We start from the raw sequence: 25,968 nt of genomic DNA, 5'->3' as shown, positions 1-25,968 counted from the left end.
ATGGGCAACTGCCGCATCGGAAGTTGCCTTAAGGCATCCCCCGTTGTAGCCATGTAGTTTTTACATTTTTATCCCTAAATGCACTCCTCACCAGTACGTCCCTCAGGTTATTTGTTCGTCTAAAAGAGATTATGGGGCGTTGTACCGTCATTTCCAACAGATCCTTGTCAGACTGCAAAATGTGCCAGTTTTTATGAATGGCACGCCTTATGCAATCTGCCACAGGAGAGTACTCAAATGAAAAAACTGTCTTTTTGTTCCGCTTCTCTTTTTTCCTCCGTCCCAGTATTAAGTCCTTCTTCTCTAGTTTATTCACTCTCTCGAATGCCTGAGATATAATGTCCTCACTATATCCTCTGTCCCTTAGTTTCTGCATTAGTAAAAAGGCCATTTGTAAAAATACCGCATCATCTGAATTGTTTCTTTTAAGTCTTAAAAACTGCCCATATGGTAGGGAACAGGTAACGTGTGCAGGGTGAAAACTATTAAAGTGCAATAGTGCATTTGTAGCTGTAGGTTTTTCATAACCTCGGACCTCCATATCCTCATCAATTAAGCTCAGCCCCACATCCAAAAATTGCACTTTCTTGTCCCCATCCATGAGAGGAGCACGTCGTCTATATATCGGGTCCAATGCCCTATATACCGGGAGAATGGATTTCTTGACCCATAGACGACGTGCTCCTCCCACAGTGCCAGGAAGATAATTGAATAGGTCGGTGCCACCGGCGTGCCCATCGCCGTGCCCATCATTTGGGCATACCAAGTGGCACAGAACCTAAATGCATTATGTTCCAGCGCGAATGCCAGCGCTTCACATATAAAGGTAATACATTTTTCCTCTTTACCTGCTTGCTGCAAAAACAGGTGCACTGCGTTAATGCCATCTTTGTGGCGTATCCGGGTGTATAACCCTACCACATCGATGGTGGCTAGGGCATATTTGCCCCGCCATGTCCCGTCCTCTATGGTTTGCAACAATTCCTTCGTATCAGCCAGATACGAAGGAACAGATTTCCACAAGGGTCTCAGGAACCAATCCAGGTACTGAGAGAGGAGCTCAGTTAGAGAGCCCCTCCCTGACACAATTGGCCGACCTGGAGGGTTCCCGAGACCCTTGTGAATCTTGGGTAAATAATACCAGTTGGGTTTGGATGGATTCTGGGGGAACAGTTTTTCTGCCAGATTTTTGGTCAGAACACCCATTTCTACCCCTCTTCTGAGGAGGGATTGTAGTTTGGTCTGATACTCATGTGTGGGGTCTTTGTCCAGTTTGATGTACGTGTGTGGATTTGAGAGCTGTCTCATGGCTTCGGTTAGATAAGAGGATTTATCTAACACCACTATATTTCCCCCTTTGTCAGCGGGCTTCAGAACAATTTCATCATTTCCTTTTAACCACCTTAGAGCACTTTTTTCCTCATGTGTCAAGTTGTCCCGCATCTCAGGATACAGTAGACTTTTGACATCATGCAGGACACTGTTTTCAAAAATCTCTAAATTGGAGACGGTGACAAAGGGGGGGAAAAAACGTGATTTAACACCCCACATAAATTTTGGGGTTTCCTCACTATTTGCGGGGTCAGATTCTAGTAATAATTGCATTAAATCTGATATTACATGTTGGTCCTCGGTTTCCAAGTTAGGATTATAAATAAACCCCAGCAGGCCAATCTTAGCTGGAATTTCTCCCTGCCTTAAAGCTACCTCCCTGTCTTCACCCTTGTTTTTAAACATTTTATGCAGATTCAATTTACGTAAAGATTTAGCCAAATCTATCTGAAATTTGATTTCATCAAACTTGTTAGGCAGACAGTAATTTAAGCCTCGGGATAGGAGGGAGATTCATGCATCCGACAATGTAACACTTGAGAGATTTACCACATTATTAACATGTTTAAGATCAGGACTAACCTGCTGAGATGTCCCGGAGATTTCCGAGGCAGGAACTCCTATGCTTGCCAGGAGACCTGCTTGCGTTTGATTCCGGTCCCTTGCTGGGAATGATTTCCTGTGCCGCCCCCCGCCCCCTGGCGTGCCCTGTGCCTAAAGGGCCTTGCTGAGATGAGGAACCCGAACCTCCCCCAGCCGCACCACCAGTCGATCGTCCAGATCGTGTTGACTTAATGTCCTCGGTATTACTGGAATCCGAACCCAAATCCATAGTCCAGTGATCCGGGTTTTGCCTCTGGCGTTTGTTGCATTTCTTCTGATTCCTGGGTCTGAACGGGCGTTGAGACATTTGCTGCGGATTTTTCCAGGTGAAAATTCTCTCCAATTCAAAATCGGCTCTGTCCCGGACAAATTTGTCCCTTTTTCTCTCCTTAATATCGTTCTGTATAGGTACCAGTTTTGTCTCAACTTTGCGGGAAAACGCTTGCCACTGTGACTCCGTACCCACACTGCCTTGAGAAAGCGTTCTTGTTGACGTGAAACTGTTGGTGTGTTCCTCTCTGCTGTAACCTGCTAATCGAGCAAATAAAGAAGTGGTTTTAATAGCACAAGTACCTGGAGTGCCACCTGCTACTTTCCATCGATTGAAATTGTTTTATGGACTTTGTCTATTTGGGGCAGGCACCGGCAATGCTACCGTGGATGGGTGGACGATCCTGGACTCAAGTGTGGATATAACTGGCTGGAAAGGTGCATGCAGTAATTACTCTCTCTACGTCTGATATTCATGAACTAAGTTTCCATTGCGGTGCACGCCAGCCAAAACATGGAGTCGATGAATGAGGAAACTCCGGACACTGAAGGGATCGAGACCCCCCCCCCCTCCCCGGCCAAGTGCTTTGGAGGCAGGTCAAGAGGACATTGGAACCTTTTCCACGCAGTGTAACACCGAGGATGAATACAAAGTATTAAGTACACGGGCCCTGGAGAATAAGATAATGTCGCTCTCCGAGAAGGAGGTGCGATTGTTTTGGGCGATTAACACATTGAAATTGTACGTGGATGCTAATCGCTCACCCCGGGGCCTTTGACAGTACAAGGAACCGTCTCAATATCAAGAGGATAAGATCTTTGTACAAAAGTGACAACAAGCCCATATAAAACATTCCTTGAGCCTGACTAGATTGGTGCTGGATCGGTCTGCAATGGACTATACACTTACACAAACCAATCTGGATAAGGCAAAAAGTGAAATTAAAACAAGGATGACGGAGTCACAGTGGCAAGCGTTTTCATGCAAAGTTGAGACAAAACTGGTATCTATACAGAACGATATTAAGGAGAGAAAAAGGGACAAATTTGTCCGGGACAGAGCCGATTTTGAATTGGAGAGAATTTTCACCAGCAAATGTCTCAACGCCCGTTCAGACCCAGGAATAAGAAAAAACGCAACAAACGCCAGAGGCAAAACCCAGATCACTGGACTACAGATTCGGGTTCGGATTCCAGTAATACCGAGGACACTAAGTCAGCATGATCCGGACGATCGACTGGTGGTGCGGCTGGGGGAGGCACATGAAATCAATCCCAGCAAGGGACCGGAGTCAAACGCAAGCAGGTCTCCTGGCAAGCGTAGGAGTTCCTGCTACGGAAATCTTCGGGACATCTCAGCAGGTTAGTCCTGATCTTAAACATGTTAATAATGTTGTAAATCTCTCGAGTGTTACATTGTCGGATGCATGTATCTCCCTCCTATCCCGAGGCTTAAATTACTGTCTGCCTAACAAGTTTAATTAAATCAAATTTCAGATATATTTGGCTAAATCTTTACGTAAATTGAATCTGCATAAAATGTTTAAAAACAAGGGTGAAGACAGGGAGGTAGCTTTAAGGCAGGGAGAAATTCCAGCCAAGATTGGCCCACTGGGGTTTATTTATAATCCTAACTTGGAAGCCAAGGACCAACATGTAATATCAGATTTAATACAATTATTACTAGAATCTGACCCGCAAATAGTGAGGAAACCCCAAAATTTATGTGGGGTGTTAAATCACGTTTTTTTCCCCCTTTGTCACCGGGCTCCAATTTAGAGATTTTTGAAAACAGTGTCCTGCATGATGTCAAAAGTCTACTGTATCCTGAGATGTGGGACAACTTGACACATGAGGAAAAAAGTGCTCTAAGGTGGTTAAAAGGAAATGATGAAATTGTTCTGAAGCCCGCTGACAAAGGGGGAAATATAGTGGTGTTAGATAAATCCTCTTATCTAACCGAAGCCATGAGACAGCTCTCGGATCCACACACGTATATCAAACTGGACAAAGACCCCACACATGAGTATCAGACCAAACTACAATCCCTCCTCAGAAGAGGGGTAGAAATGGGTGTTCTGACCAAAAATCTGGCAGAAAAACTGTTCCCCCAGAATCCATCCAAACCCAACTGGTATTATTTACCCAAGATTCACAAGGGTCTCGGGAACCCTCCAGGTCGGCCAATTGTGTCAGGGAGGGGCTCTCTAACTGAGCCCCTCTCTCAGTACCTGGATTGGTTCCTGAGACCCTTGTTGAAATCTGTTCCTTCGTGTCTGGCTGATACAAAGGAATTGTTGCAAACCATAGAGGACGGGACCTGGCGGGGCACCATCGATGTGGTAGAGTTATACACCCGGATACGCCACAAAGATGGCATTAACGCAGTTCGCCTGTTTTTGCAGCAAGCAGGTGAAGAGGAAAAATGTATTACCTTTATATGTGAAGCGCTGGCATTCGTGCTGGAACATACTGCGTTTAGGTTCGGTGCCACCTGATATGCCCAAAAGACGGGCACAGCGATGGGCACGCCGGTGGCACCGACCTATTCGATTATCTTCCTGGCACTGTGCGAGGAGCACATTGTCTATGGGTCAAGAAATCCATTCTCCCGGTATATAGGGCATTGGACCCGATATATAGACGACGCGCTCCTCTCATGGACGGGGACTGAGGAAGAATTCCAAAAATTCACCCAGTATCTAAATATGAATGATTTTAACATGCAATTTACATCATGTTTTGGGGACAAGAAAGTGCAATTTTTGGATTTGGAGCTGAGCTTAAGCAATGAGGATATGGAGGTCTGAGGTCATGAAAAACCTACAGCTACGAATGCACTATTGCACTTTAATAGTTTTCACCCTGCACACGTTACCTGTTCCCTACCATATGGGCAGTTTTTAAGACTTAAAAGAAACAATTCAAATGATGCAGTATTTTTACAACAGGGCTTTTTACTAATGCAGAAACTAAGGGACAGAGGATATAGTGAGGACATTATATCTCAGGCATTCGAGAGAGTGAATAAACTAGAGAGGAAGGACTTAATACTGGGACGGAGGAAAAAAGAGAAGCGGAACAAAAAGACAGTTTTTTCATTTGAGTACTCTCCTGTGGCGGATTGCATAAGGCATGCCATTCATAAAAACTGGCACATTTTGCAGTCTGACAAGGATCTGTTGGAAATGATGGTACAACGCCCCATAATCTCTTTTAGAAGAACAAATAACCTGAGGGACGTACTGGTGAGGAGTGCATTTAGGAATCAAAATGTAAAAACTACATGGTTACAACGGGGGATGCCTAAAGGCAACTTCCGATGCGGCAGTTGCCCATATTGCACACATATGGAAACCTCAAAAGTATTACAGCTCGGACCAGTAAAACATATTGTCTCTGATTTTATAACATGCCGTTCAGATTTTATTGTGTATGTAATTATATGCCCATGCTTGAAATTTTATATTGGTAAAACCATCCGTCCGGTTTTCCACAGATTCCGCGAACATTTATATTCCCTGCGTACAGGAAAGGGATGCCCAGGTTCATCTCTCATATGAACAGTTGCCATGCAGGGGATTTTAAGAATATAAGATTCACAGGACTACAACGTATACAACAATCTAAAAGTGGTACGGATAGGCATACCAGGTTGCTTCAGGCTGAGGCAACCTGGATTATACGCACTAATGCCACAGGCTGTACAGGTTTGAATGATAGAAATTATCTATCCTCCTTTTTGTAAGATTTTATAATTGTAACAATTGTATATGTATCTATTTTTGTACTTTCTGGGGGGTTCTGTGTATTTTTGTACTTTTGTATATTTATGTATGTTTAGTATAAACTAAATATTTTTGTGTGAATCGTGATTCATTTACATGGGCTGCAATTCACACATATGCGTGTAATGGGTGTGTCTAATTGGTGCCGGATGGGTTAAATAGGGAGTTCCCCTTTACCCACACTGCCTTGAGAAAGCGTTCTAGTTGACGTGAAACTGTTGGTGTGTTCCTCTCTGCTGTAACCTGCTAATCGAGCAAATAAAGAAACGGTTTTAATAGCACAAGTACCTGGAGTGCCGCTTGCTGCTTTCTATCCATTGAAATAAATCTAGTGTAGTTGTTGATAAATTTAAGATAAGGGTTTACAACAGAAAAAAATAAATCTTTTCTCTAAAGCAGCTACGTACAAATTAGCTAAGGTACAAGCTACAGGGGTCCCCATTGCTACCCCCTTCTTTTGACTGTACCAATTCCCATCGAATTGAAATATGTTTTTTCATTTTCCTGAAGGCCATAAAAGGTCTAAAAATAGCTTAATCCCCAACCTGTCAATAAAGCCACCTAAGCAAAGAAACCCCTTATTGGCTGAGCTTAGTGACATCACTGCTACTGTTCTCTGCTGGGTCCCGCTGCTAGCAAACAGCAGCAATGAGGTCACTAAGCTCCACCCATGCTCCAAGTTGGGCCCAGAGTTGAAGATATCAAAGAGGATAGCCAGAGAACGACAGCACGAGAAGGGACAAGGTAAGTATCGTTGTCATCAGTGTCACCTGCACTACCTGTCTGCAGGTTAGTGCAGGTGACACAGATGAAAGATTTACTTTAAGGATGCAGGGATTTTTCATTTTTGCTCTTTCATTTTTTTCCCCTCCTTGCCTTATAGCAATATATATAGCCATAACAATTTCAATTTTCAACCTACAGTCCCATATGAGGGCTTGTTTGCTTGTGTCATAAATTTTTCTATGTAACGACGCCATTCATTTTACCACCAAATCTATGGTGAAACAAAAAATAACTATTTTTAGACAGAATAACAGAATTTTAGCAAAACTTGACCAAAGCAAATGGCAAAACAAAAATGACAAAGACAATTAGCGGTCGCAATTGGAGCACTGAAAGAAAGTGAAACAAGGTTCCCACCAGTTTATCAGGAGGGAGGCATGATAAACCACCCCAGAACCGAGAATAAGCATAAAAATTTGACCACACTATACAGTGGGGATCAAAAGTTTGGGCACCCCAGGTAAAAAATTGTATTAATGTGCATAAAGAAGCCAAGGAAAGATGGAAAAATCTCCAAAAGGCATCAAATTACAGATTAGACATTCTTATAATATGTCAACAAAAGTTAGATTTTATTTCCATCATTGACAGTTTGGGCACCCTGCAGAATTTATAGCATGCACCTCCCCCTTTGCAAAGCGGAGACCTGCCAGTGTCATGGATTGTTCTCAATCATCATCTGGGAAGACCAGGTGATGTCAATCTCAAAAGTTTTAAATGTCCAGACTCATCTGACCTTGCCCCAACAATCAGCACCATGGGTTCTTCTAAGCAGTTGTCTAGAAATCTGAAACTGAAAATAGTTGACGTTCACAAAGCTGGAGAAGGCTATAAGAAGATAGCAAAACTTTTCAGATGTCAATATCCTCTGTTCGGAATGTAATTAAGAAATGGCAGTCATCAGGAATAGTGGAAGTTAAAGCAAGATTTGGAATACCAAGAAACATATCAGACAGAACAGCTCACAGGATTGTGAGAAAAACTATTCAAAACCCACGTTTGACTGCACAATCCCTCCAGAAAGATCTGGCAGACACTGGAGTTGTGGTACACTATTCCACTATAAAGAGATACTTGTACAAATATGGTCTTCAAGGAAGAGTCATCAGAAGAAAACCTCTTCTTTGTCCTCACCACAAAAATCAGCGTTTGAACTTTGCAAATGAGGTTCAAATTTAACTTTTTGGCCGGAAAGAGCAAAGGTACGTTTGGAGAAGAAGGGGAACAGAATTTCATGAAAAGAACCTCTGTCCAACTGTTAAGCATGGGGGTGGATCAATCATGCTTTGAGGTTGTATTGCAGCCAGTGGCACAGGGAACATCTCACGAGTAGAAGGAAAAATGGATTCAATAAAATTTCAGCAAATTTTGGATGCTAACTTGATGCCATCTGTGAAAAGCGGAAGTTAAAGAAAGAATGGCTTCTACACATGGATAATGATCCTAAACACAGCTCAAAATCCATGGGGGATTACATCAAGAGGCGTAAACTGAAGGTTTTGCCATGGCCTTCACAATCTCCTGACCTCAACATAATTGAAAATCTATGGATAGACCTTAAAAGAGCAGTACGTGACAGACAGCCCAGAAATCTCAAAGAACTGGATGACTTTTGTAAAGAAGAATGGGCAAAGATACCTCAAACAAGAATTGAAAGACTCTTGGCTGGCTACAAAAAGCGTTTACAAGCTGTGATACTTGTAGAAATTATAAATATAAAATATTTATGTGGACCAGTCCTCAAAAGCACAGGGGAGAGAAGAAGGAAAAGACTAGTGGAGATGGGATCCAAGAAATGGTCTTTATTATTTAAAAAGGATATATATGACCAATCGCCTAGCAGGGCCCTTGCTGAAGGTAAATTGCATATACTGGGTAAAAAATAGATATAATAAAAAATACAGAATATAGTAGGATTAAAATGAAATAAATATGATGGGTAAGTAGCACCAAAGAAAATTCATTAATTAAATATCTGCTGCATATATCAGGAGAAAACGTTCTCAGTCCATATAATTCATAGGGATATTTCAATGAAAAATCCACAAGAAATGTCCAGAATGAAAAGTCACAATTAGTTTGGGTGTATCCGGAGTAACGGTATATGGTAGTGAATGTAGCGACAATAGCTACAATAGGAAATTCATGGACAAGTAATGCAGACAATGTGGCAAACACTGTCGGCGATGAAGATGTCAAGTCTCGGTGCACAGCACCACTCACCCTCCTTTGGAGTCCTCAGGTCCGGGCTGGCACGGCTGAGTCCGGCACTCTGGATATCGATGCCCGCCTGGGTGGTATGCTGGGTGAGTGGCTGAATCTCCGGGGGTCCGAGTGTCCTGGGCTGGCACGGGAGGCGTCCGGCCTTGGGGAGGATGATATCCAGGAGTAACTCTGCCGACCGGGGCTGTGAGTGGATGCAGGTAACAGGTGGTGCGGATTGCACGTGTGAATAAGGGGCTAACAGCGCGCATGCAGCAGTGGTCCCGGAATCGCGGGCATCCAGCTGTTGCAATTGGAATATGGCAGATACAGTCTATTTGAAGTGATATACACTTATGGATAAGGTGCAGATAATGGGCTAGATGCGTTTCAAGGCTGCGGGCCTTTTCTTCAGTAGCTATAGGTAGCTACTGAAGAAAAGGCCCGCAGCCTTGAAACGCGTCTAGCCCATTATCTGCACCTTATCCATAAGTGTATATCACTTCAAATAGACTGTATCTGCCATATTCCAATTGCAACAGCTGGATGCCCGCGATTCCGGGACCACTGCTGCACGCGCGCTGTTAGCACCTTATTCACACGTGCAATCCGCACCACCTGTTACCTGCATCCACTCACAGCCCCGGTCGGCAGAGTTACTCCTGGACATCATCCTCCCCAAGGCCGGACGCCTCCCGTGCCAGCCCAGGACACTCGGACCCCCGGAGATTCAGCCACTCACCCATCATACCATCCAGGCGGGCATCGATATCCAGAGTGCCGGACTCAGCCGTGCCAGCCCGGACCTGAGGACTCCAAAGGAGGGTGAGTGGTGCTGTGCACCGAGACTTGACATCTTCATCGCTGACAGTGTTTGCCACATTGTCTGCATTACCTGTCCATGAATTTCCTATTGTAGCTGTTGTCGCTACATTCACTACCATATACCATTACTCCAGATACACCCAAACTAATTGTGACTTTTCATTCTGGACATTTCTTGTGGATTTTTCATTGAAATATCCCTATGAATTATATGGACTGAGAACGTTTTCTCCTGATATATTCAGCAGATATTTAATTAATGAATTTTCTTTGGTGCTACTTACCCATCATATTTATTTCATTTTAATCCTACTATATTCTGTATTTTTTATTCTATCTATTTTTTACCCAGTATATTCCATTCGCCTTTAGCAAGGGCCCTGCTAGGCGATTGGTCATATATATCCTTTTTATATAATAAAGACCATTTCTTGGATCCCATCTCCACTAGTCTTTTCCTTCTTCTCTACCCTGTGCTTTTGAGGACTGGTTCACATAAATATTTTATATTTATAATTTCTACATATTACATTAGGCCTTTTGGGTGAAGGCAACACCTTTAACCTCAAGCACATTAGTTCTTTTATCCTAAGTGAGCTACACATATTTTACAAGCTGTGATACTTGCCAAAAGGGGCAGTACAAGATATTAACTCTGCAGGGTGCCCAAACTTTTGCAGACGCCATTTTTTTGTTTTCTGTTATTTTGAAAGTGTAAATGATGGAAATAAAATCTAACTTTTTTTTGACAAATTATAAGAATGTCTAATCTGTAATTTTATGCCTTTTGGAGATTTTTCCATCTTTCCTTGGCTTCTTTATGCACATTAATACAAATTTTTTTACCTGGGGTGCCCAAACTTTTGATCCCCACTTTAAGTGAGTGAACTAAAGCAGTAGTACATAAACATAAGACCTAAAGACCCCTAAGGGTCTATTCACATGGCAAAATTTCCGCATGCGGAATTCCACACAGATTCCGCCTCAATTTAAAGCCTAATAAACTTCTACGGGATTCCACACTCCAATTCACACTTCTGAATTTCTGCATGCGGATTCCACACAAATTCTGCAAAAATTCTGCACCAATTCCGCACAAGCCAGAAACCACCCAAATTCTGGAAGCGGAATTTGTGCAGATGAGCAGAAATTCTGCCGTGTGAATAGACCCTAACTCTCCAAGAAGTCTGACGACCCATCCAAAGTGTTCAAGTCAAGACAGGTTGCGAGGAGAACAGCGGGGTTCCTTCAAGCACTTACAGAGCAGAGTAAGCCAGGCACTTGCGTTGGAACGTTATGAGGAGCTCAGGCCTTCTTTTTAGAAAGCAAATAAAGATGTTTCAGTAGAGCTTCCCCATCCTAAAAGGTAGCGAAGGAGTGGATGCGATTGGTGAAAAGGAGACTCCCAGTGATGTGATGATAAACCAAAACTTTTTTTTTTTAATTGAAGAGCCGAGGTACATGCTCTCAAATCACTCAAGTGCAAGTAAAAACCAAAACTTTTTTTTTAAGAGCCAAGACAAGTGCTCCCTGTCCCCCAAAGTGCAAGAAAAAGTGCAAACGTGTCACACTAAAAAACATGCACAAAGGATGCAGTCTATCGCTAAACCCTTCTCCAACAGGAGAGAGTAGTGTTGAGTGGCATAGGCCATATTCGAATTCGCGATATTTCGCGAATATATGGACGAATATTCGTCATATATTTTCTAAATTCGCATATTCGTAATATTCGCGTTTTATTTTCGCATCTGCAAATTAGCACATATGCGAAAATTCGTACACCAGTCTCACACAGTAGTATTAGAGCCTTATTTACACCACACAAGCTGGAAGCAGAGAGGGATGATCACTGTGATGTGTACTGTGAAAAAACGAATATTCGTAATTGCGAATATATAGTGCTTTATTCGCGAATATGCGATATTCGCGAGCAAAACTAGAAGAGAGGCCCCCCAACAAACCTACCCTTTACCTCTGGGCCAAAACCAAGGTAACAGCTGAGGAGCCGTATACTGATGGCAACTTGACCAAAGCCAAGATGCCCTAGGGTTGCAGGGAGGTGATGAACCTAATGGCCACAAATACCTCCCCTAGACCGCCAGGAGGGACATCCAGAAGGGCTACCGCATCCTGACAATCCTGTGTACAAACAAAAACACGCAACATGGCACAGTGACATACAAAAATAATAAATAAGTGAATGAGTGCAGATATACTGCCCGGTAATCCGGCCGGATCTATAAAAATTTCCCTGATCCTAGCCAGAAGGCCAGGATATCAAGGGTGAGTGCCAAAGGTGAAGAGTATATGGTGCAGTGCGTTCACTCAGTGAGTTATAACACCCAGTGAGTTTTGGCACCTCAGGGTCACCATTCCCCGAATCACAGAAGTACCTCTGCTCTACACCCCCCAATCTCATGGTGAGACCCGGAGGAAACAGGTCACATCATGCCCCCTAACATGCAGCACCCATCCCCAGCTCATACCGGTGTTTGGCTCACCAGCATGAAACTGATAAGAACAGATACTACAGTTGATCTTAGCCAAAAGGCCGAGAAGCCAAAACTTGTAGGAGAGGTTTGAAGGCTTGTAGATGTTGTACAGTAATAATATATCAGCAAAAATCTGTAAGGTGCTTCAGTTAGACATAGGCGTAAAGCTTGAAGAGAGAGCAAGGAAAACTGAAGTGCAGAGAAAGCAGGCAATGAGAATCTGTATTGTAAATGCACAAAAATACCACAAGATGTCATCAGAGGTTCAGACCATAGAAAATAAGCTTGTTGGAAAGTTCCGAACCACTAGTTTTAGTGTTAAGAAGAGAAGTGTAGTGATATTATGGCTGATGGAGAGATCTGTTGAGACAGAAAACAGTCTAAACACAGTTGCCTAGAGATAAGCACAAGCATCTTATAATACACAAAGGGAACATTCTATAATATAGAGTACTAACAGGCTCTCACAAGGTGGTGTGCACAAGCCTTATATCTTGTTAAGTCTCTTGACTTGCAGTCTTCTATACAGTGTGCTCCAGCAACTTCCCTCACTGCGCTCCAATGTATTAGTTCAGGATGCAGCCGGTAATCTAGTTGGAGCAATGTACCTGGAGCTTGAATCAGCGTAGAGCCACTCCCCACCTGCTTCTGAAGAAGGTCTGAGGTGCGCTCGGGTCCAGTCGCACACTCCCAATGATTAACCTCTTCAGGACCCATGACGTATGCATACGTCATCACACCCTGGGTCTTCAGGACCCATGACGTATGCATACGTCATGTCTTTTCCTGGTCTCCGTCGCTCACCCGACGGAGATCGGAAGCGGATCCCTGCTGAAATCCTTCAGCAGGGATCCAGGGCAAACGCCGAGGGGGGCCATGTAGGCCCCCCATGTCGGCGATCGCCGCAAATCGCAAGGGAAATCGCCCTTGCGATCTGCAGCGATACCGGGCTGATCAGGTCTCTGGGACCCGACCGCCCGGTAATTTCGCATGATCCCGGCTGTCACAGACAGCCAGGACCATGCTGAAGACTAGGAGTGAGGTGGCAAGCCGGCCACCTCCTCCTATTCCCTGCGATCTGTCGGTTAGTTAACCGACCAATCGCAGGAGGGGGGGCGGTTACTTCCTCCCGTCCTGCCCGGCCCCTTGAAGTCCGGAGAGGACGGGAGGAAGACCGGAGGACGCGGCGGGGGACAGGGGAGTGCTGGGGACTGGCCCCGATACTTACCTCGTCCCTGAAGACCCGGATCCCGGCGAGGAAGATGGCGGCGGCGGCGACAGGTGAGTAGATCTTCAGCTGCGGTCGGGCCCTTTACAGCAATGCACGTCGCCGTAAAGCGACATGCATTGCTGTATTGGGACCCTATATACTACAACTCCCAGCATGCCCAGACAGCCCTTGGCATCTGGGCATGCTGGGAGTTGCAGTTTTGCAACATCTGGAGGTCCACAGTTTGGAGACAACTGTGCCCTTCCAGATGTTGCAAAACTACACATCCTCAGCATGCCCTTACTGTCCAGGCATGCTGGGAGTTGTAGTTCTGTAACATCTGGCCCTTCAGATGTTGCAGAACTACAACTCCCAGCATGCCTGGACAGTTTTGGCATACTGGGAGTTGTAGTTTTGCAACATCTGGAAGGGCACAGATTGGGAACCACTGTATTAGTAGTCCTCCAGATGTTGCAAACTACAACTCCAAGCATGCTGGGAGTTGTAGTTCGGCAACATCTGGCTCTAAAGATGTTGCCGAACTACTACTCCCAGCATGCCTGAGAATGTTTGGGAGTTGTGGTTTTGCAACAACTGGAGGCACACTGGTTGGGAAACATTGTCTGTTTCCTAACTCAGTGTTTCCCAACCCGTGTGCCTCCAGCTGTTGCAAAACTATAACTACCAGCATGCACTGATAGACTGTGCATGCTGGGAGTTGTAGTTTTGCAACAGCTGGAGGTTCCCCCCCTGTGAATGTACAGGGCACATTCACATGGGCAGGGGGCTTACAGTGAGTATCAGGCTGCAAGTTTGCGATGCAGCAAATTTTGCGCGGCAGCTCAAACTCGCAGCGGGAAAATCGCTGTAACCCCCCTGCCCGTGTGACTGTACCCTTAAAACACTACACTACACTACCACAAAATAAAATAAAAAGTAAAAAACACTACATATACACATACCCCTACACAGCCCCCCTCCCCTCCCCAATAAAAATGAAAAACGTCTGGTACGCCACTGTTTCCAAAATGGAGCCTCCAGCTGTTGCAAAACAACAACTCCCAGTATTGCCGGACAGCCGTTGACTGTCCAAGCATGCTGGGAGTTTTGCAACAGCTGGAGGCACCCTGTTTGGGAATCACTGGCGTAGAATACCCCTATGTCCACCCCAATGCAAATCCCTAATTCAGGCCTCAAATGCGCATGGCGCTCCCACTTCGGAGCCCTGTCGTATTTCAAGGCAACAGTTTAGGGTCACATATGGGGTATCGCCATACTCGGGAGAAATTGCCTTACAAATTTTGGGGGGCTTTTTCTCCTTTCACCGCTTATGAAAAGGTGAAATTGGGGTCTACACCAGCATGTTAGTGTAAAAAAATAAATTTTTTACACTAACATGCTGGTGTTGCCCTATACTTTTAATTTTGACAAGAGGTAAAAGGGAAAAAAGCCCCCCAAAATTTGTAATGCAACTTCTCCCGACTACGGAGATACCCCATATGTGGGCGCAAAGTGCTCTGGGGGCGCATAACAAGGCTCAGAAGGGAGAGTGCACCATGTACATTTCAGGTGATTTGCACAGGGGTGGCTGATTGTTACAGCGGTTTTGACAAACGCAAAAAAAAAAAACACATGTGACCCCATTTCGGAAACTACACCCCTCACGGAATGTAATGAGGGGTGCAGTGAGAATTTACACCCACTGGTGTCTGACAGATCTTTGGAACAGTGGGCTGCGCAAATTAAAAATTTTGTACAGCCCACTGTTCCAAAGATCTGACAGACACCAGTGGGGGGTAAATGCTCACTGTACCCCTTGTTACGTTCCTCAAGGGGTCTAGTTTCCAAAATGGTATGCCATGTGGGGGTTATTTTGCTGTCCTGGCACCATAGGGGCTTCCTAAATGCGACATGCCCCCCGAGCAAAATTTGCTCTCAAAAAGCCAAATATGACTCCTTCTCTTCTGAGCATTGTAGTTCGCCCGTAGTGCGCTTCAGGTCAACTTATGGGGTACCTCCATACTCGGAAGAGATGGGGTTACAAATTTTGGGGGGTATTTTCTGCTATTAACCCTTGCAAAAATGTGAAATTTGGGGGGGAAACACACATTTTAGTGAAATTTTTTTTTTTTTTACGTATGCAAAAGTGGTGAAACCCCTGTGGGGTATTAAGGCTCACTTTATTCCTTTTTACGTTCCTCAAGGGGTCTAGTTTCCAAAATGGTATGCCATGTGGGTATTTTTTGCTGTCCTGGCACCATAGGGGCTTCCTAAATGCGACATGCCCCCGAGCAAAATTTGCTCTCAAAAAGCCAAATATGACTCCTTCTCTTCTGATCATTGTAGTTCGCCCATAGTGCACTTCATGTCGACTTATGGGGTACCTCCATACTCAGAAGAGATGGGGTTACAAATTTTCGGGGCTATTTTCTGCTATTAACCCTTGCAAAAATGTGAAATTTGGGGGGAAACACATTTTATAGAATTTTTTTTTAAATTTTTTTACATATGCAAAAGTCGTGAAACACCTGTGGGGTATTAAGGCTCACTTTATTCCTTGTTACGTTCCTCAAGGGGTCTAGTTTCCAAAATGGTATGCCATGTGTTTTTTTTTCCTGTTCTGGCACCATAGGGGCTTCCTAAATGCAACATGCCCCCCAAAAACCATTTCAGAAAAACGTACGCTCCAAAATCACCTTGTCGCTCCTTCCCTTCTGAGCCCTCTACTGCGCCCGCCGAACACTTTACATAGACATATGAGGTATGTGCTTAGTCGAGAGAAATTGGGCTACAAATAGAAGTATACATTTTCTCCTTTTACCCCTTGTAAAAATTCAAAAATTGGGTCTACAAGAACATGCGAGTGTAAAAAATGGAAATTGGGAATTTTCTCCTTCACTTTGCTGCTATTCCTGTGAATACGACTGAATGTCGTTTTGAATATTTTGGGGGGTGCAGTTTTTATAATGGGGTCATTTGTGGGGTATTTCTAAGATGAAGACCCTTCAAATCCACTTCAAACCTGAACTGGTCCCTGAAAAATTGTGATTTTGGAAATTTTGTGAAAAATTGGAAAATTGCTGCTGAACTTTGAAGCCCTCTGGTGTCTTCCAAAAGTAAAACACGTCAATTTTATGATACAAATATAAAGTAGACATATTGTATATGTGAATAAAATAAAATAATATTTGGAATATCCATTTTCATTACAAGCAGAGAGCTTCAAAGTTAGAAAAATGCAAAATTTTCAAATTATTCATCAAATTTTGGTATTTTTCTCCAAGAAAGGATGCAAGTTACCAAAAAATTTTACCACTAAGTTAAAATAGAATATGTAACGAAAAAACAATCTCGGAATCAGAATGATAACTTAAAGCATTCCAGAGTTATTAATGTTTAAAGTGACAGTGGTCAGATGTGCAAAAAATGGCCGGGTCCTAAGGTGTAAAATGGCTGGGTCCTTAAGGGGTTAAAGCAGTGGCAATGCGAGCAGGATAACCTGGTGGTAATGCGAACAGTAAAAACTGCTCTGAAGTGACTAAATGTCAGCTCAATTTACTCAGCCAGAGACAGGTGTATTACTTATTTTCAGTGGTTTTAAGTACTTTCAGAGGGTATAGTAAATAAGGGGCAAGTATTCTCCTTAGGGAGGAGCACCGCTAATGGTGTAGAACGGAGATTCAAAAAGACCATTAGCACTCTGTGGGCTTTCTGGGTAAGAAATATGCAAAAGAGCTCATCACACCACCTTCTTAGGTAGTATGCCCTAAAATCAGCTTTGACTCCTGTTACAAAGTCTCAGAAACTGATTGGGATTTATGCCAAGCCAGAATTCTCCCCAAAAGGGAAGAAGACTGCAGACCGCTGTTTTCGGATCCTTTGCTAGACTATAAAGCTTAGTATTCTATACCCTTAGAAAAGTTCAGTGTTCTTTAACTTATCTTTGCTAAAGCTAGGTTCACACAGCCACTTTTTGCACCGAAAGGACCCTGAAAGGGTCGGAGCACAACTGACACCACTGGGTCCCGATGGATCCTGTTGACTTGACTTGAATGGGATCTGTCGGGTGTCTGGTATTTTACACGAGTTGAGCAAAGAAATAAAATAGGAGTACGTTTCCCCCCCCCCCCTCTCAACTCTCTCTCTTCCAATGGAGCTCCCTTTAACGGATCATGGTGCCAATGTGAAATAGCCCAAAGCTTCTGTTGTTTTCATGTAGTCTACAATTAAATTTTTTTGTTTTTTTTTATATTTTAGGTCAGCAAGGTAAAAGCCGACGCTCGCGTAAAGCTGCTGCGCCAGGACGGGGTAGATGTAGACACCCGGCTATCTGGTTCCATGACACAAGCCAATGAAGAACCAAAACAAGAGAGACTCTGACCGAGGCCCGTATGTCTAATGGAGAGCTGTCTCCCTCTGTAAGTATCATGAAGCCAAATTATAACTTAATAATCTTTCAAGAGAAAGTTTTAAAAATGTAGTACTCACTTTTTAGTTTACTATGTCATTTATGTAACTTTACTATATTGGACTTTCCCAGATCCAAGTAAAGAGATAATACTGGCAGTCATATAACCCAATATGCAAACTACATAAGGGCTATAGATTTTAAGATCTGTATGTTGGGAGGTATGTCAGTGAGTCAATAAAAGTAGCCAGGAGGAATTAGTATCAGGCCGAGGTTACTAAGGCCCACTGGTAGAGCTGATTCTGGGGGCCACCTTACAGCTATGGGGATATCAAAAAAGCCAGTATGCAAAATCAGGGAGACAAAGTTATGCCTAGTTCATGTAAGTGCTTTACATGTCTTTTTTATGTGTCCAGCTTTGATATTTGGCTCACACATCCCTTTTTCTTCTGCTGCTCACTGATTCTCACATTCACTGCTTATAAAAGGACATGTCCAAGACAAGCACTGTCTGAGCCCACCCTCACTCACCATGCATTCACTTCCTCCCTGAGACTGCTGTTCTGTGCTGGGTCTCTTCATCCAGTCACTGCCAGCTACTCTATAACCCCCTCCTCTCTGTTTTCATGCTGCAGTCTGATCGGATTGGAGTGAGCACAGAGCAGTGCTAGTCCCATACTTATTTAATAGACTATGTCCCTGCCTGTGCTTCAGCTGGGACAAAAATTATGCTGCAGCCAGACAGAATTATGTTCTGGATGGTATGAAGACCCCTAGTGGTCTCCTTTATAACTCATAATTTCTACAAGATGTACAACAAAAGTTTTTGATTCTGACAGTGTCAATTCTCATCAGAACTTTCCATTGGAATAAATGAGTCTTTGATTGCATGAAGGCAGAATCTCCATTAAAATCGGTGTGGAACTGCCTCAAATTACATAGTCTGCACATACCTCTGCTTTTTTGGTCCAAAAAGAGATTTTTCTTGTCACACTTCCTTAGAAAACAATATTTACTTTCTTCAAAAAACAGTGCCGCACCTGTCCACAGGTTGCGTAAGCAGGTACTTTTTTCTAATCCTGAACAACACCTGTAGGGCCTGTCACATTGATGATTCACCCCCTGGAGACATTTTGGGCATCCTGTGCCTGCAGCTGGTGCCTCCCAAATCATTCTTTCTTCTCAAGGTTTCCAGTAGAGGTAGTCTGGACAGGTAAATGCATTTTTGGTCTAACTACCACCCCCATGTGTAACATTGCCACTTTACAATATCCCATGTGTGACAGCCTTGGGGTTATGTGTAGGGTCTGCTGGTTCTTGTAGTTCTCCTCTCAGCACTAGAAACACGTTTATGTCACCAGTGTCTTGAGTGGTTTCTGGAGCCCAACCGCACTCCTTAGACTTTCCACAAAGTTATCAACGAAGGGCCTGCATTAAGGTGGTAGTATGGGGCGGGTTCCTCTGGGACATTCAGGTACTGTATCTGGTTGGTGGAAGTTGTGATCCCCAAGATGGGGTAGGTGATACCAGACACAGGGAGGCAAGGAGGAGCTGCTACGAGCCTTTACTGAGAGATTGCAAAAACCTCCAATATCCCCCCATTGGGATGGATGTGAAAGGGTTACACATGTACAAAAGAGGTGCTGCTGTTACAGTGTGTCACTAGTCCTTACTGTTACTAATTATTTAATGTTTATGGCTGTTGCTTCCCTGAGGTGGCATGTAAATGTCTCTGGTTGTCTCAAAGGGGTTATGCCTTAAGAAAGTAATATTTTTCGACAGTTTTTGTTTGGGCAGAAGCACTTGACCTCAATCGGTCCTGGGTTATAATGGCCTGACTAGGCTCAATCCTCAGAGAGGAAGCAGCTATTAAGACATGTTCTCTCTGACTCTATTTAAAGGGGTATTCTGGGTTTATACACCTTTTCCCCTATCCAAAGGATAGGGGATAAGATGTATAATCGCAGGGGTCCCGCTGCTGGGGACACCCACGATCTTGGTGCAGTCCCCGGGGCGCTGCCTCTGAGATGGGGACATGACATCACTGCCAGGCCCCCTAATGATGTCATACCATGCCCCCTCCATTCATTTCTATTGGAGGAGACATGAATGGAGAGGGCGTGGCTGTGACATCCCTGTCTCGGAGGCAGTGCCCGGCACAGAATGCCCCCCATCCTTTGCACAGGGGATAAGATGTATAAACCTGGAATACCCCTTCAACTCTGATCTCAAGTTATACTGGGTGTGTACAGAGGCTAAAAAACAGATCCTGTCTCTGTGTTCTGGAATCTTCTATGCAACACTTATCCTTAACAGTACCCCAAAAATGTCAGTAGATGGCAGTGCTGCTTAGCTTATAAATCTAAATGCAGTACTATATGGTACTATATGGTAACTCTTTCACTGCCTGTCAGGAATACTGGTACATGTAATAAAAAGGGAATAACATGAAAAAGAAGAAGAAAAAAAGAAAAAAACTATGTATATGTATATATATATATATATATATATATATATATATATATATATATATAGTAAATTTGAGTAGCCGTATTAGTCCAGTGATGCAGATGTAAATCAAAGAATGTTGCAGTATCTTGTAATACCTTTTCTATTGGACTGAACAGGATTTTGTAGAGACAAGCTTTCGGGATTCCTCCCTTTATCAGTTCCAAAGCAAATCTAAGCTCACAAGCAGAAGACACAGGTTACATCTCACAAATATGCAGGGGTTAAGACAATAGATGTGGAGAATACACACTAAGATAGGCCATAAATTGTCCTTTTATAGGAACATAGGGGGAGATTTATCAAAATCTGTGCAGAGGAAAAGTTGCCCAGTTGCCCATAGCAACCAATCAGATTGCTTCTTTCATTTTGCAGAGGCCTTCTTAAAAATGAAAGAAGTGATCTGATTGGTTGCTATGGGCAACTGGGCAACTTTTCCTCTCGACAAGTTTTGATAAATCTCCCCCATAGACGTCATAGATAAGGATGAGAAAAAGGGGGAGGGAGGGGGGGGGAGCAGGGGAGAGATTGATAGTTAAGCAAGACAAAGTGAGATGCAAAAGAGAATCCAGTATAATACAGGTTATACTTATACTTCCTTTGCATATTCCTTACCCAGAAAGCCCGCGGGGTGCTAATGGCCTTTTTGAATCTCTGTTCTACACCGGAAGCGGTGCTCCTCCCTAAGGAGAATACTTGCCCCTTTTAGCTAGTCACAGCCCTCTCCCCTCAGCCAAGCCAGAACACCCTGCTCTGTACTGACGAGGGGCAAGCACCCTGAAACAGCCGTCTGCAGATGGGTCTTCTTCCCTTCTGGAGAATTCTGGCTTGGCATAAATCCCAATCAGTTTCTGAAACTTCGTAAGTGGAGCCAGAGCCGATCTTAGGGCATGCTACCTGAGAAGGTGGTGTGATTAGCTTCTTTGCACACACATATATATATATATATATATATATATATATATATATATATATACATATACTCAATAAGGGGGATCTATTAAAACCTGTGTAAAGGAAGAGTGGAGCAGTTGCTCATAGCAACCAGATTGCTTCTTTCATATTTAAAGGGGTTATCCACCATAAGGTGATTTTAGTATTTACCTGCCAGACAGTATTGGACATGCTTAGGAAGGATCTCTGCTTGTCTTGAGGCTAAATGTTGTGTGATTATCATAATGAGGTGGCTATCTTTTGGTGAACTTGCTATTTCCTGTGGGATTTCGTTCTCAAACTATACATCCCATAGTTCCATGCTTGTAAGTTTAAGGTCACTTTCCTCCCTCCCACACATCAGCCACCACACCCATTGAAACAAATGAGCTGCATTCCATTCAAAAGACCAGTTATTTCTAACAGCTGTTGCAGAATTATTTCTCTCCAACTTAGCGGTCGCTCCACCCATTGAAGCAGACAGGCTCCTTGTCATCACCTGACTAGTGTCATGTCTCAACGCACTACAACCTGGGAAACCTGAGACCTGAGTAATTTTATTTGCTATTAAAAATAAATATTGGGGCAAAAATCACAAAAGAATTTTGAGACCACCCTCACACACAGATACAGACACTATATTATGAACTGAACTATATTAACGTTAGAGCCCTTGTAGCATAGTCAAATAAAAAGAATTCCCTGAAAACCTCTTTAACAGGCCTCTTTAAAAATAAGCAATCTGACTGGTTGCTATGTGCAACTGCACCACTATTCCTCAGCACAGGTTTTGATAAATCTCCCCATTGGGAGTATGTATATTCCTGCATTACTTCCAAACAGCTAAAGATACATCCATGAAACATGGTTGCTGTTACTAATGTGTCAACTAAAAATATTGGATAGGTTAATTAACCCTTACCTGCCACCATTTGCAAGTGTCGTGGTTTTTGTTTAAAGTCCCATGCAAGTCTATGGGAAATGTATGTTCCAGCATAACTTCGAACAGCTGGAGATATTTCAATAATACTTGGTACACATGTTACTTATATGTCAAATAAAACTATAGGATAGTTAAATTAACCCTAACCTACCCCCTTATGTGAAGGATGGGGTTTTTGTTTCAAGTCCCATGCAAGTATATAGGACTTCCGGTACTTTACTCCACAAGCTACGCTCTTCATCTCCTGGTAAGTGTGTCAGTCTGGCTTGCCACCACACCCTCACCGCATGCGACGACCCATCTCACAAAGCCAAGCCCACCCTTTAAGCAACACCTCTTTTATTTTCTCTTTTGTGCATTTATCTGGCTTGCAAATCATGCACACTCCCACAAAGTCACGCCCCCTTCTATTTTTGTCTCACAATATCTTCATCACAACTCAGTCCCACCTGAGGACGGGATATGTGGATGGGAATTGAGGGCGGGATATAAGAACGGGATAAAAGATTGGGATATGAGGTCAGGATATGAGGATGGAATATGAGGTGGGGATGTGAGGTTAGGATATGAGGTGGGGATGTGCTTTTCCCCCCCCCCAAAAGGATTAGGTAGGCAAAACTGGGCAACGCTGGGTACTCAGCTAGTCAGCAATAAAAATCCATCATCAGAAAATAGAAATAACATGGCACAACCTCAAACCTGCTAAGACAAGGCTGTCCACCCAAACTTACAAGCCAGACAAGGAGTAAATGAATCACTGAAGCAACCAAGAGGCCAATGACAACTCTGTAGGAGCTGCAGAGATCATCATCAGAAAGGAGAATATGTCACAGGACAACTATTAGTTGTGTACAGTGGCGTACCAAGGGGGGGGCAGGGGGGCAGGGGGTGCGGGTGCCAGGGGCAGACTGACCCGCCGCCGCCGATACTGAGGTCCGGGAAACTCATTCCATATCCCCAGCAGACAATGGTGCCTTCTCCTGTATGCGCGATACACGCACATACAGGAGAAGGCGTCGTCCCCTCTGTGTGAGCCGCATCTGCAGCATACACAGAGGAGACGTGACCTCCACCCCCATGCAGTACGCAGTACAGGCTCCGGTAATGTCACTCATCCGCCGCCTGTACTGTGGAGGGGAGAAGACGTGGGCCCTGCTGCTGAGGAGATCGCTGCGTGGGATATCAGTTGAGCATCCGTTTTTTTTTTTTTTTTCCTCAACTCGGCATATACCTATGGGGGAGGGGGGATACTCTGCATATACCTATGGGGAAGAGGGGGGGATGTAACTGCATATACCTATGGGAAAGAGGGGGGGTAACTGCATATACCTATGGGAAAGAGGGGGGTAACTGCATATACCTATGGGAAAGAGGTGGGAGGTAACTGCATATACCTATGGGAAAGAGGGGGGTGTAACTACATATACCTATGGGAAAGAGGGGGGAGGGGGTGTAACTCTGCATATACCTATGGGAAAGAGGGGGGGAGAACTGCATATACCTATGGGAAAGAGGGGGGTAACTGCATATACCTATGGGAAAGAGGGGGCAGGTGGAACTACATATACCTATGGGAAAGAGGGGAGAAGGGGGGTTACTCTGCACATACCTATGGGGAAGAGGGCGGGGTGTAACTCTGCATATACCTATGGGGAAGAGGGGGGGTGTAACTCTGCATATACCTATGGGGAAGAGGGGGGGTAACAGCATATACCTATGGGAAAGAGGGGGGTGTAACTACATATACCTATGGGAAAGAGGGGGGTTACTCTGCATATACCTATGGGGAAGAGGGGGGTGTAACTCTGCATATACCTATGGGGAAGAGGGGGGGGCTGTAACTGCATATACGTATAGGAAAGAGGGGGGGATGTAACTGCATATACCTATGGGAAAGAGGGGGGGATGTAACTGCATATACCTATGGAAAAGAGGGGGGGTAACTGCATATACCTATGGGAAAGAGGGGGGTAACTCTGCATATACCTATGGGAAAGAGGGGATGGTGTACCTGCCTATACCTATGGGGAAAGGGGAGGAAAGGGGGGGTAACTCTGCCTATACCAATGGGGAAGATGGGGGTGGTAACTCTGCCTATACCAATGGGGAAGAGGGGGAGGGGAACTCTGCCTATACCTATGGGGAAAGGAGGAGGGGGGGTGTAATTTTGCCTATACGTATGGGGAAAGGGGGGTTAACTCTGTTCCTATACCTATTGGGAAGGGGGTTTCACTCTGCTGCCTACACCTATGGGGAAGGGTGGGGGGCTAACTCTGCTGCCTATACCTTTGGAGGAGGGGGTTAACTCTGCTGCCTATACCTACAGGAAAGGGTAGGGGTTAACTCTGCTGCCTATACCTACAGGGAAGGGGGGGCTACCTAACTTTATACCTGGATGCCTAACTACTTACCTACATACCCAGCTACCTAACTATGTACATACCTGGCCTTCATACATGGCTGCCTAACTACCTAGCTAGCCCCCTACCTACCTAACATGTCACCTACCTACATATCTGGCATCCTTATCTACCTACCTAGTTACCTATTTACCTGACTACCTACCTACCTGCCCTTAACTGTGCAGGACACCAAGGAGGGCATTATTACAGTTTGTGGGTCTATAGATGGAAAGATTGAAGAGGAGGGGAGAGCCCTGGAAAAATGCAGAGTCTGACATGTTTTTCCTGCAGATGTTAAGAGATCCACATGGCAATCTTATCCGGACGGAGAAAAAAAGGAAAGCGGACGCCGCTGATCAGAAAAGACATAATTGTGAGTCCCAAAATGTAACAGTAATCATTATATGGCATACACATCCTGTGTACAGATGATATCTACTGCCATATGGTCCTGTATATAATCACTTATACAGATCCTTTATAGTATACTGGTCTGTGTATAGTGGTTTTATTCAATACAGTATGGCAGTATTATCCAGTTATTGAGTGGTGGTATATATTTATGCCTTGTGTACCAGTATTATTGATCATGGAAATTTACCTACGTTGAAGTGTTTCTTACATATATAAATTTGAGTTTATTGTGTGTGGGATTTGGGTGGAATAGGAGTGTGGCAGAAGATTGACAAGATGCAAAGCTTAGGAAGGGCCCTTGCTTTTTTTTGGTCCGAGGGCCCCGAGTGTTGTCAGTCCGCCCCTGGGGGAAGGGAGGGGGTGTAATTAAAGGGGGGTGCGGGTGGGGGTGTAATTAAGGGGGGTTGTGGGTGGGGGGGATGTAAAGATGAGTGAAGCCAAATACAGGGCAATCCTTGTAGAAAAGCTGATGCAGACTGCAAAAGACTAGAGACTAGGACTGAAGTTCATCTTTCAGCAGAACATTTGGGGAGATTTAGCAAAATCTGTGCAGAGGAAAAGTTGGCCAGTTGCCCATAGCAACCAATCAGATCGCTTTTTTCATTTTCCAGAGGACTTTTTGAAAAATAAAAGAAGTAATCTGATTGGTAGTTATCGGCAACTGGTCAACTTTTCCTCGGCACAGATTTTGACAAATCTCTCAATGACCCTAAACATACATCCAGAGCTACAATGAAGTGGTTTAAAGAATGATAATGTCCTAAAATGACCCATTCAAGACCCAGACCTAAATCCAATTGAGAGTCTATGGCTAGACTTGAAAATTTCTTCTAACAAAAGGTTTCCATACAA

General features: G+C 44.1%; 1 protein-coding gene and 1 pseudogene across 1 annotated transcript in view; both read right to left on the bottom strand.

Annotated features, from left to right (window-relative positions):
- GPR151 (G protein-coupled receptor 151) overlaps positions 1-20,637 on the bottom strand; it is a 42,503-nt gene extending 21,866 nt beyond the window's left edge. The window contains exon 1 of the mRNA XM_056574880.1: positions 20,523-20,637. The gene's annotated coding sequence lies outside the window, so the exon portion shown is untranslated. The remainder of the gene's footprint in view (positions 1-20,522) is intronic.
- On the bottom strand, positions 12,242-12,369 carry LOC130267858 (U2 spliceosomal RNA; annotated as a pseudogene).
- Positions 20,638-25,968: the final 5,331 nt, after the last annotated feature.

Source organism: Hyla sarda, chromosome 4, assembly GCF_029499605.1.
Source record: "Hyla sarda isolate aHylSar1 chromosome 4, aHylSar1.hap1, whole genome shotgun sequence".
NCBI classification, from domain to species: domain Eukaryota; kingdom Metazoa; phylum Chordata; class Amphibia; order Anura; family Hylidae; genus Hyla; species Hyla sarda.
This window is presented reverse-complemented; position numbering and strand designations above follow the sequence as displayed.